This window comes from Aquila chrysaetos, chromosome 4 (genome assembly GCF_900496995.4).
Source record: "Aquila chrysaetos chrysaetos chromosome 4, bAquChr1.4, whole genome shotgun sequence".
In the NCBI taxonomy this organism is placed as follows: Eukaryota; Metazoa; Chordata; class Aves; order Accipitriformes; family Accipitridae; genus Aquila; species Aquila chrysaetos.
The window spans coordinates 5,309,111-5,320,965 of record NC_044007.1 but is presented as its reverse complement, the minus strand read 5'-3'; positions in this window follow the sequence as shown (position 1 = coordinate 5,320,965).

Below are 11,855 nucleotides of genomic sequence, written 5' to 3'. Positions count from 1 at the left end.
GTGCTTCAGGGAAAAATAATGTCTGGCGTCTATTATTTTAATGCTATCCAAAACTGTTGTGGGCACCTCCCACCACAAATGGAAAGAGCTGGACTCTCTCTCACACACCTTAAAAGATTCAGACAGGCAGTAAAGAAAACTGTCAGGCAAAGCTGTTACTGCAGGCAGTGCATCAGTGTGGTAGCTTGGTGTACTGGGTTTGCGTGGCAAGGTTTTGGTAGCTGGGGGGGCTACAGGGGTGGCTTCTGTGAGAAGCTGCTAGAAGCTTCCCCTGTGTCCAACAGAGCCAATGCCAGCCGGCTCCAAGATGGACCCACCACTGGCCAAGGCTGAGCCCATCAGCGACGGTGGTAGTGCCTCTGGGAGAACAGATTTAAGAAGGGAAAAAAAAGTTGCTGGGGCACAAAAACTGCAGCAGGAGAGACGAGTGAGAACATGTGATAGAAACAGCCCTGCAGCCCCCCAGGTCAGTGCAGAAGGAGGGGAGGAGGTGCTCCAGGCGCCGGAGCAGAGATTCCCCTGCAGCCCGTGGGGAAGACCATGGTGAGGCAGGCTGTCCCCCTGCAGCCCAGGGAGGTCCACGGGGGAGCAGATCTCCACCTGCAGCCCGGGGAAAGAGGACCCCACGCCGGAGCAGGGGGATGCCCGAAGGAGGCTGTGACCCCATGGGAAGCCCACGCTGGAGCAGGCTCCTGGCAGGACCTGCAGATCCGTGGAGAGAGGAGCCCACGCTGGAGCAGGATTTCTGGCAGGACTTGGGACCCCACGGGGGACCCACGCTGGAGCAGTCTGTGCCTGAAGGACTGCAGCGCGTGGAAGGGACCCACGCTGGAGCAGTTCATGGAGGACTGTCTCCCATGGGAGAGACCCCACGCCGGAGCAGGGGACAAGTGAGGAGTCCTCCCCCTGAAGAGAATGGAGCGGCAGAGACAAGGTGTGATGAACTGACCTCAACCCCCATTCCCCGTCACCCTGCCCTGCTGGCCAGGAGGAGGTAAAGAATTTGGGAGTGAAGCTGTGCCTGGGAAGAAGTAAGGGGTGGGGGGAACGTGTTTTAAGATTTGGGGTTTTTTTCTCATTACCCTACTCTGGTTTGACTGGCAATAAAGTAAGTTAATTTTCCCCAAGTCGAGTCTGTTTTGCCCATGACAGTAATTGGTTGAGTGATCCCTCCCCATCCTTATCTCGACCCACGAGTCATTTGTTACGTTTTGTCTTCCCTGACCAGCTGAGGAGGGGAGTGATAGAGTGGCTGCATGGTGCTTTGTTGCTGGCTGGGGTTAAACCACAACGCTCGGTCAATTTGGTGAGGGCAGGGATCTGAGGGGGAGGGATGGCCAAACTCAAACATGGCATCTGTGTTGTGGGTTTAAGTTGTGTGAAGAACAGTGCTGCTTTAGACCTGGCAGAGAGAAGAAAAAATTCCTGCATCATCCATCTCAGCTAGCAATGCAGCATGAGATATTCTTTTATTCAAGAAGCAGCTATGAACCAGGAGGAGCAGTCTGAGAGTGGAATGCCTACAAAATGTCCACCTAGAAATGTTAATGCTATCCATAGGATCCAGGGGAGTCGCTGATTGGATATAATATGAGAAGAGGATGAATTTCTGTATGGCTCCAGTGAAAAATGGGAAATAGAGAAGAACAAAACTCATGCTGGTGGGATTGCCAGGAAAAGCAGGAGAGGACTGGCAGAGCAGTGTCTTTGGGAGGGCCTGGAGGCAAGGAGTATGGGACACATAAAGAAAGCCACTTGGAGAGAGGCATTGCATTGCAAAGGTCCTTAGCTGATGTTGTGTGTCTGCCGTAGTGGGGAGAAGCACCCAAAAGGTGGCAAGCAGTGGAAGGTAGGAATGGGACCCCAGAGGAGGGCAAGGCAGCAGTGATGGGGAAGGGATTAAGCACGGAAAGCACAGATGGAGACACTTGTTCAGCAAGAAAATCTCAGGCAATGCTTAGGAAGCAAAGAGGAACCACTTCCATGAGAAATACAGTTTAGAAAACAATGAAATAACTGAATCTGACAGTTATTTTAGCATTTTGGGTTTTTTTGTATGATGCCATGATCACAGAATCATAGAATAGTTTGTGTTGGAAGGGGCCTTAAAGATCAACTAGTTCCACCCCCCCTGCCATGGGCAGGGACACCTTCCACTAGACCAGGTTGCTCAAAGCCCCATCCAACCTGGCCTTGAACACTTCCAGGGATTGGGCATCCACAACCTCTCTGGGTAACCTGTTCCGTGCCTCACCACCCTCACAGTGAAGAATTTCTTCCTTATATCTAGTCTGAATCTGCCCTCTTTCAGTTTAAAGCCATTACCCCTTGTCCTATCACTACATGCCCTTGTAAAAAGTCCCTCTCCAGCTTTCTTGTAGGCCCCTTTAGGTACTGGAAGGCTGCTAGAAGGTAACCCCGGAGCCTTCCCTTCTCCAGGCTGAACAACCCCAACTCTCTCAGCCTGTCCTCATAGGAGAGGTGTTCCAACCCTCTGATCATGTTTGTGGCCCTCCTCTGGACTCACTCCAACAGGTCCATGTCCTTCTTATGTTGGGGGCCCCAAAGCTGAATGCAGTACTCCAGGTGGGGTCTCAAGAGAGCAGAGTAAAGCGGCAGAATCACCTCCCTTGACCTGCTGGCCACACTTCTTTGGATGCAGCCCAGGATACGGTTGGCTTTCTGGGCTGCAAGCGCATATTGCCGGGTCACGTTTTGCTTCTCGTCAACCAACAATCCAACTGCCTCCAAATGAAATGGCTTTCAGAGAGACTGTGAATGACAGCACTCAACAAAGGTTGATTTTCGTATGAATAAGTTCACCTCGTTTTAAGCTCCCAGGCTAAAACACCAGCTACTTTCAAGGTCTGTCAAACCCTCTCTCCTGTCCTCCAGCTAGCAGGCTGAACACAATGTGTTTGAATGTCATTTCAGCCCACGCAAAGCCAAAAAGAGCCAAACACCATTTACTGTCTGCGAACCTCTGAACATTAACCATCTTTTAAGCTCGACAGAGTCAGTCTCTCTAATTTTAAAACTAGTTGCCACACAGCAGAGAAAAGTTGGGAACTCTTTGCCTCATCTTTTATTCTGTGTTTCTTCCTGAGTTGCTTCCTTAGACAGGGACAGACACCTCATGGGTGAAGTGTCCCATCAACTTCCAGGCACCATGTCTTGGATCCCAGTTCTCTCCTTAACAGGGTTAAACTCAAACCATTATTAAGCAAACCGAATCCAACATGCACATGTTGCCAGACAAATTGAATTTGCTTTCACTCAGTTAATTAGGATAAGCTTCCATTCTCACATCAACTGTTTTGCATTCATATGCAGTCACAGTCTCCTCTTCTGCTTCCTGCAATTGCCAGCAGAAGACTAGCAGATTTTCAGACATACACCTCATGGCTTTTTTGTGGCTGATTCAGACCCAGCTCCTGGTTCTCACAAGACTCTTTCTAGGCTTTGATATCTAACACCTGCCAGAGGGGGCATCACAGTTGTCATTGCCACATCTCAGCCCTAAAAAAAAAAAAAAACCCTAAAACTCACAAACCCAACCAAACAAAAATCACCCAAGAAAGAAGAAAGGCAGAAAATTGTTGAAGAAGAAAACATCTTTCTTTTTTCACCTTGTCCCAAACAAACAGATAGCTTCGACCATCTTGTAGGCCAGCACAGATTAGTTCAGGAAACAAGCCGTGGGCTAGAGAACATGCATCCTAGGACTTGGTGGTGCTGTGGTTGCTTGCTAATCAAAAGAGAAAGATTTTTCTGTGCTCTTGTACCCCCATCTCAGCAGCAGAGAGAGTCACACATACCTGTCTTTCAATGTGCTTCATTATATGCTAATGCAAAGAGCCACATAAACATCATTATTTTATTATTATCCGAAGGTTTTTGTTTTCTGGATCCCCAGGCAGGCCCAAAGAGTGGTTGTTCAAAGAGGGGAGCTCAGCTCAGAACGAACACCTTTCTTATACAAATTTTAAACTTCATATCAATTCTTCACCTTTTTCTCCCCCTTCTCCCCTGCATGTTCTGTAGACCTGAAGCGCAATGTTATTTCTTTTAGCTGCAGAAAGGCCGGCAGAATAAGGCCATATTCCCTCATCTACCCTCACCAGCTTAGCCCACTTCTTTTAAGATAGATGCAAACACACAGGAGCCTAAAGCGCTGCAAAAGCTGAATCTTAATTAGAGATATTTGGTTATACCACGGTCCCAAGAACATCCTTACCTAGCGGCAACCTTTGTCTTTCAACTCCTCTTACATGTGTTTTCCTGTGAATCTGTTAAGTCCATGCAGCTTCTTAATCAAATCACCAAAAATGTGTTGAACAAAATAATCAGCTTGTGATTACATTTGAGGGGATAAATAACACATGACCAGCATTAATCACTCAATGCACCCTGGGTGGGTGGCTGATTCCCAAGGACTTTCAATAAAATCTAGAAAGTGCTATGTTTTTCCTTGACCACAGTTGCCTTCAACCGAATCAAATGGAATTTTTTTCTCGTGTCTAATTTGTTAACACTGCAGATCTCAGAATAGAATTGACAATGCTACTAATAACAACATTTTAAAGTTATTACCCTCACTGAAGTCCTATAGGATTTTATTAGAGCTAATGCAATTCCCCAGACTCTAATGATAAAAGTGCACTTTTCAAATCATCTTACAGGCGTATCATTGCCATTACTGTACTTATTGGTTTCCTTAAATACCAAAATATATCAAGGAGGAGAAAGAGATTGTTTTAGCAGTTACATTTCCCACAAACCATTGTATTGACCATGCTCTAGCATAACTCTAAGATTGATGGATTTAAATCTAGGGAGACAAAAGCAGGAAAGGTCAAGAGGTGGATTATTGCAAACTACTTGGCAATCAATCCTGGCTGAAGACATGGCTTCTTTTTAGTTCACATACTACAGAAAATCCCAGCCCCCATTGCATTTTTTTGTGTTATGCTCACCACTTGTCCTATTATGCAATGTAGTTTTAAGAAGTGCACCCTACAGATTGTGACTGCTTTACTAATATTCTCATCAAGCCAAAGTGTTCAGTTGTTGCAGCACAGTGGGTGGAGGGGGGATATAATTTTTAAAAATAGATCCTCAAGTCTTTTCTTAGATTGCAAAAAATGTCTTTAAAAAAAAAAAAAAAAAAAAAAAAAAAAAGAAATCCAAGCTACCACACACTCCCCCGTTCATCTGAAAGTGATTTGTTGACAAGAATAGAAGTTTGGTTTCCAAGGTACAGTGAAAGAGCATAGAGACGGCCTGAGGTATGGGATAAATATGCCATATTTCTCAGTTACACAAGATGCTGTAGCTAAGGGGAGATGCAGAGGGGGTACCAGGATGAAGCTGGTTGCCAAAAATGCCTGAGAGCATTTGTATGTAGTGCCTTGTGTTCGAAAGTGGAGTACAGGTGTGACTCACCCTGCCGAGACATGCATGCCAGCCTCTCTGCAGCGTGTGGACAAGGCACTGCGAGGCTAAGCAATCCTTTACGGCTTGCTCAGACAAAAGCTATGTGCCAGCTGCCCCTTGCGTGGGGACAAGCTTCCTCCAGCCTTCGCGGAGGGACCCAGTGGCACTTGCATTGCTCCTGATCCTTCAATGGACCAGAAGCCTGAAGGAGTTTCTGGTAGCGCTGGCGGTTTTGCTGCAAAAAATTGGTATTTAGAGAGCTGCAGTCCTGCAAGGCCTTTTCACGGGCCGTTGTTTCTCATCGCCTGCAGAAATGCAGCCAAAGCTGCCAAATGTACCAAGGGCCAGCCCTCAGCAGGGAGGGCTGCCGTGCGCACCCGGGGCTAGGGGAGGGATGGTGAGAAGTTGGGTGTAGGTGACTGAAACTCAGAGCCTTGGTGTGGCTGTGCCCTATAGAACCCCTTGCGAGAGAAGATGGATTTAATTACACTTTGCAGAGACCAAACCTGATGGCTCTGAGACTCCTGCTGAGCCTGGGGCAAAGCATTAGCAGTTAGTTATGAGAAAAGGGTTCGGATGAGCAGCCATTCCCCATACTGAGGTGCTTTGTGGGGGTCACAGCCCATGGTGGGATGGGTTTCACAAAGACAGGAGCCTTCTGAGAGCTGTTTTTCCATTGAGACGCCTGTTCTGCTTAACCTGCAGACCAGAGGCTCTCAGATGGATGACAACCCCATTCTTCAGGCGCTGGGGTCAGGCCCTCCTGGTGTCCCTGTTGCAGCTTGGTCTTTGCCATTTCTCCATACAGGGTCCTCCTTTTTGATCCTGTGGGCCCAGAGGGTCCTGGTACCCAACAGCAAAGGGGACATATTGTCACTCCAGAGGGTAAGTGGAGCTAAACTAGATTGTGAATGAGCCAGAAAGGAGAAGTAAGAAAACAACACAAGGACTGGAGAGAAGATAACAGTGTCCTTCAGGCTACCATGCTGGAGTAGCCCTGAGAGGGCTCCAGCATGTGAAGTAAAGTCCAGATTAACTGTGTTGATCGGTATTTCTTGCATCACCGAGAGGTTCACTTTGTGACCCAGCTTTCCTTGCCAAGTCCTTTCTCCAGACACTGTTTTTGGCATAAAATAATTGCTTTGTCTATCAATCAATCAACCTCATTGATGTTGAACCCTTACCCTTATTGGGATATTGACTGCAAAATGATACACGACAATGAGTGTATCTTCTTCAGGAAGAAGAGGTCTCAGCTCTCCTTTGTCCAGAGAAGCCCCTCATCCCACATTTCCCATGCCACAGCCCATGTGAGCTTCTGCTCAAGCTAGTGATGATGTGAAGGCCAACCAAGGGCAAGGAGATGCCCAGGATACACCACAGAGAAATCACCCAGAAGACATTCATATATACATATTTCCTTCCCCTGTGATAACCACAAGTACCTTTGCATACCTATTTTACCCCATAAAAAGTCCCAGCCCTGGACTCTTTGCTTTTTCCAGGAGGGCCCAGCTGGAGGCATCTACAAACTCCTGTGACGGGATGGAGAAAGACACCAGCTTGCTGTGTGTCTGCTCCAAGTGTGTCCTTACAGCCTGTGGGAGTGGCGTGGGGAAGGACGACTAGGATGAAAGGAAACAAGACCCTATCCTTATCTGAATAGCCTACAGGGTACCCAAAGCTTCTTGCAGGTTATTTTGAATTGCATCCTGTAGGTCAATGAAAAAAAAAAATCAAACAGACAGACATAAGACACCAAACAGACTTTCCGTGTTGCCACCTAAAACCATAGCCCAGAAGTTCCCCAGCTCAGCGATGCCCTAACCAGAGAGGGCCTAACCCAGACACTTTCCTGTTGGACTGGGACATCCATCCCACAAGACCAGAGCATCTCCTGCCCCAACATCGAAGTCCTGGTCCTGCCAGAGTCCTAGCGCTGGCACAGGGAGGCACAGAAGCTCCTTGCAGTGTCAGTTTGGGGAGCAGGGTCAGAGCAGCCCTCCCACACCACCTTGGGGAAGGCAGGTATAACCCATTCCTCGGTGCACGCCACAGCCCTTGTTACAACCTGGGCTTCCTCTCCCTGCAGCCCCACAAATCAGCTTTGTTTCGCACAGGATTCAGATTCCAGAGAAAAGCTGGTGTAAGCCCATCACCTGTGGCTTTGGGCTTAGGCTGCCTGCTAGGTCTATTTTGAGCAGCTTAAGGCAAGCTCCCTACACTCCACAATGGCCCACATCTCTCCACATGCCATCCAGGTGCTGTTTTATTTGCATCTCCTTCCCCACCTCTCTCTCTGGCTCCTCATTTCAAGTTATTTTGATACATTCCGCCCATTCGTCCCCCTCTTGTTAGCGTTAGCGCAAGTCTTGCCATCTGATGGCCACTCATGCTCAGGGAAAAAAGGGCGCAGCAAATTGTGAGAGATGCCCCCATTCTGAGTGAGTGAACAGTACTTTATTTAGTTCAGGCCCCACTGACAAGCCGGCCTGACTGAAATCAGCCCTGGTGCGCAAACCACGAGAACTGCGCTAGGCTGCATCTTCTCAGGAACTAAGGAGTCTAGCCCTAGTCTTATCAGGAGCTAACAGTATCAGCCCAAGCTGAGGGTAGACAAAACTAAAACTGCTACAGCTGCACACCTGCACATACACCAAAGGGCGCGGGGGGTTGACTACAAGTCAATCACTTTACTCTATAAAAATCCGTAGCTCCTCCGAACCCATTGAGCTCTCCTGTACGGCAGTGGGCTGCACGGCGGTGATCTCCCCCTTGAGCAGGGACGCCTCTCAAGGTTACTCCTCAAGAGGAGGAAAGACCCCTTATCCCGCATCTGATATCTAGAATGAGGTAAGCGATATTTTACATTGGGCCTAAAAGTATATCATATGGTAGCTACATTTATATATATATATCTCCAGCTACAGCTTAATTATTAGAAGTGTAGTAAGTAGTACAGTGTTTGACCGTTGTTTAAATCACTGTCTAAATCATTGTCTAATCACTGTCTAAATTATCATTTAAATCATCATCTAAATAATTGTTAAATCATTGTCAAGTCAGTGTTAAATCACTGGTTAACTAACATTCAATTATTGCTTAATCACCATTTGATTACCATTTGATTTTCATTCAATCATCAATTGATTACCATTTGATCATCGTTTGATCATTAACAAAACCCTTTTGTTTAACCCTATAATGATGACTTCTCTTAATAATTCACCTGTGACAGAAGTCTCAACTGCAAGGTGAGGGGACACGTTAAGCAAAGCAGCTATAGCATTTAGCCCTAAACCCTCTAACTGTCCCCAAAGGTCGCCACGCTGTTAGACCACATTCCCTATGGAGCAGGGCACTACTATCGGTCCTCCGTTGAAGCTGAGCTGGAAATGTCTATGATTCACAACACAGATAGCATCTAACCATTGGGTTATTTTCCTTTAATAAACCTTTCCTGAACCGAACTATTTTTCCTTTCTGTGTCCCCACCCCTCATCCTGCTTCTGCAAATAAAGGCATTTCCTACTGCAGCCACGGGAACACTCCATCACTGCACCGAAATTTCCTACAGCCTTCCTGGCATTTGTCCTCTGAAATGCCTGAATATGTATGAAGGCTTTCATAAAGCTGAATTGCTCACTGAAAAACTAGGAGCAGAGATCAGCAAGATGTTGAAAAGTCAACCAACACGTAGCTGGGTCGGGTTTTCGCCTTGTTTCCCGCCAGCATTTAGTGTAACCTCTGCAGGGTGGAGGGTGGGGAATGGAGAAGGAAAGGAGGGGCAACGTGGTGTTGAAGCAATGGTCTGTCTCCCCCCCACCCAGCAACCACAAGTTTCATAAGCTATGGGGTTTTGTTTGAAATCCCTAATTTCCATGGCATGTTTATTGATTTGTGCACATAATGTATTGGGTAGGTCAAATAGTTTATTAACTTTCAGGAGAGTTACATTGCATCCTGATTATATAATTTAGATTTTTGTTGCAGAACTATACTAGGTTTGGGTATTAAACCGTCTTTTTTCTTTTTTTTTTTTTTTTCCCCCAATAGGTATGAACAGGGCTTATCCCTGGGCGGAGGAACGCTATTGCTGCAAGCCCGGCCTGTGCTCACTATCTCACCCAGCGCATGGGGAAAGGCTGCAGCTCTGGTGACGTGGTAGGTGTTGTCACTTGTGTTTCACCCACTGGAAAGGTCCCACCCAAGCCCTGTTTGTACGGAGCGAGCGTGGGTCCCTGCTGTAAAGAGATAAGGGGGTAATGGATGACACTGGGTGCTTTAGTGGTACCGCGGGACTGGCAGTGCCCGCCTGGCCCATCAAAGGGCTGCGGGACCTGGCTGGAGGGATCACTGCAGACGGCTTTCAGGCTGTGCTGTACAGCTCCTGGGGGAAGCAACAGCACTGCACTTCAGTGGGATTTTTTTTTTTTTAATTTGATTTGACTTTTTCTTGCCCGTAAAAGATTGCTGCAAACACTGAGCTTTTAAATTAAAGGGAGTTAATGAAAGTGTACCTGTGATAACTATTACTGGATCCCTTGTACATTCAACAGTCGCATTAAGATGATTTCTTATTATCTCTAAATCCATTCCAGAGGCATGTTCTCGCTGTTACAGCCCTCCTGTGCACCATCGCAGGTGCGGGTTTGCTGCCCAGCATGGCAGATTAAAAAAAAGGCCAACTGTGTTGCTACAGCCCTGACTTGGCTTTTTTATTTTTTTTTTTCCAAGACGGATGAGCTGGGGCTTACCAGGAACCCTGCTCAACATTTCCCTCGGATAAAGCATGTTCGTGTATCCACATCCCCCAGGCATTCTTAATGCAAATGGAGACTTCACCTAAAATGAGAGGAGATCTTTCTTTTGTTATAATAATAGCAATGCAGCTTTTGGCTTAGAGTGTGCCGCCTTGTACGAAACGGTATCAAACAAGACAAAAATGGAATATTGTGTTGGTGTAGCCAAGGCTGCTGCAACCACTTCAGTCCCCAGAGTCGCTTAGATAGAGTTTACTAGCAAGGCAGATCATCCAAAATATATTTGGTGCATTGTCAGTCACAGGTAGTCCATGAAATATGCATTTTCATACAGCAACCACTTCATTTCAATTGAACGAGGCATTCATTCCTGAGTTCTTCTCTCTGATAGAGCTGGTGGGTTTTGCCACTGTTTTGGTTTTGGCTTATTTATCTCACATGTCCAGTTACCGGTAACAAGGTGCGTCACAAGCCAGAGGCCAGACTTGTATCTCACAACTTTGCTTTGTCATAGTGACAAATAAGCTGCTGCTAATTGTTCCTACTGAAGAGGAGATACTGAGGAGGTACAGAAAACCCTCCCCACTTCTTACTGCTACCATTTGCTATGGAGGGGGCAGCCTGACCCCGATTCATTGATTGTTGCCAATTTGCATTGCTTGGTTTCAGGGTGAGGGGGGATATCTCTTTACAGAAAGGGTGGTCAAACCCTGGAACAGGCTTCCTAGAGAGGTGGTCGATCCCCAAGCCTGTCAATCTTTAAGGGGCATTTGGATAATGCCCTTTAATAAAATGCTTTAACTTTTGGTCAGCCCTGAAGTGGTCAGGCAGTTGGACTAGGTGTTTGTTGTAGGTCCCTTCCAACTGAAATGTTCTATTCTGTTCTAATTCTATTCCATTCTATTCTATTCTATTCTATTCTATTCTATTCTATTCTATTCTATTCTATTCTTTTCTATTCTATATTGGTTTTGTTGGATCCACAAGCACAAGGTGCACAAGGTGAGGGAAGGACATGTGGCTGGGCAACGTGCTCCCTTGCTCGAGGCATTGGGGTTGGTACACACTGCGGCCGTCACCGCAGGATTGGACCGTATGTAGCTCCAGGACATCCTCTCTTAATGTGAATTATAGTATCACCAAGACAGAGGCTTGAAAACAGTTAGGAGTCATCTTTGCATCTTCAGGTGGAAGCGAGAAATAAAGCTGCTGAAGTGTTTCCTCCTGGGAAAGAGTGTGGAGTAAAAATAAACTTTGGGTTGAGCTAAGCGAGGCCGTGTCTACACATTTGTGAGGCAGCTGCCTTGCACTCATGGGCTCTGCAGGGTGGTCTAAGGAACACGGTCCTCCTAGGTGCTCTGAATCTGCCCCCAGGTGCCACCCACCTGGACACCAGCAATATTCAGGATGTCCCAAACAGGGCAGAGAGTCCGAGACCACCACCACTGCTTTGGCAAAGCACCACGCTGCCGTGGAGGTGGGGAGGGCCTGTGCCAGTCTGCAGTGCTAGGACCTGATGTGCCCTTTAGGATTTGGAAGGGGAGCCGGGAGCCACATGGCCAGCGCTGAGCAGGGAGATGTGGCATTTAGCGAAGCTTAACTTCTTGCTGCGTGGCAGCGCTTCGCATTCAATATTTTACATGTAGCACCGGGACT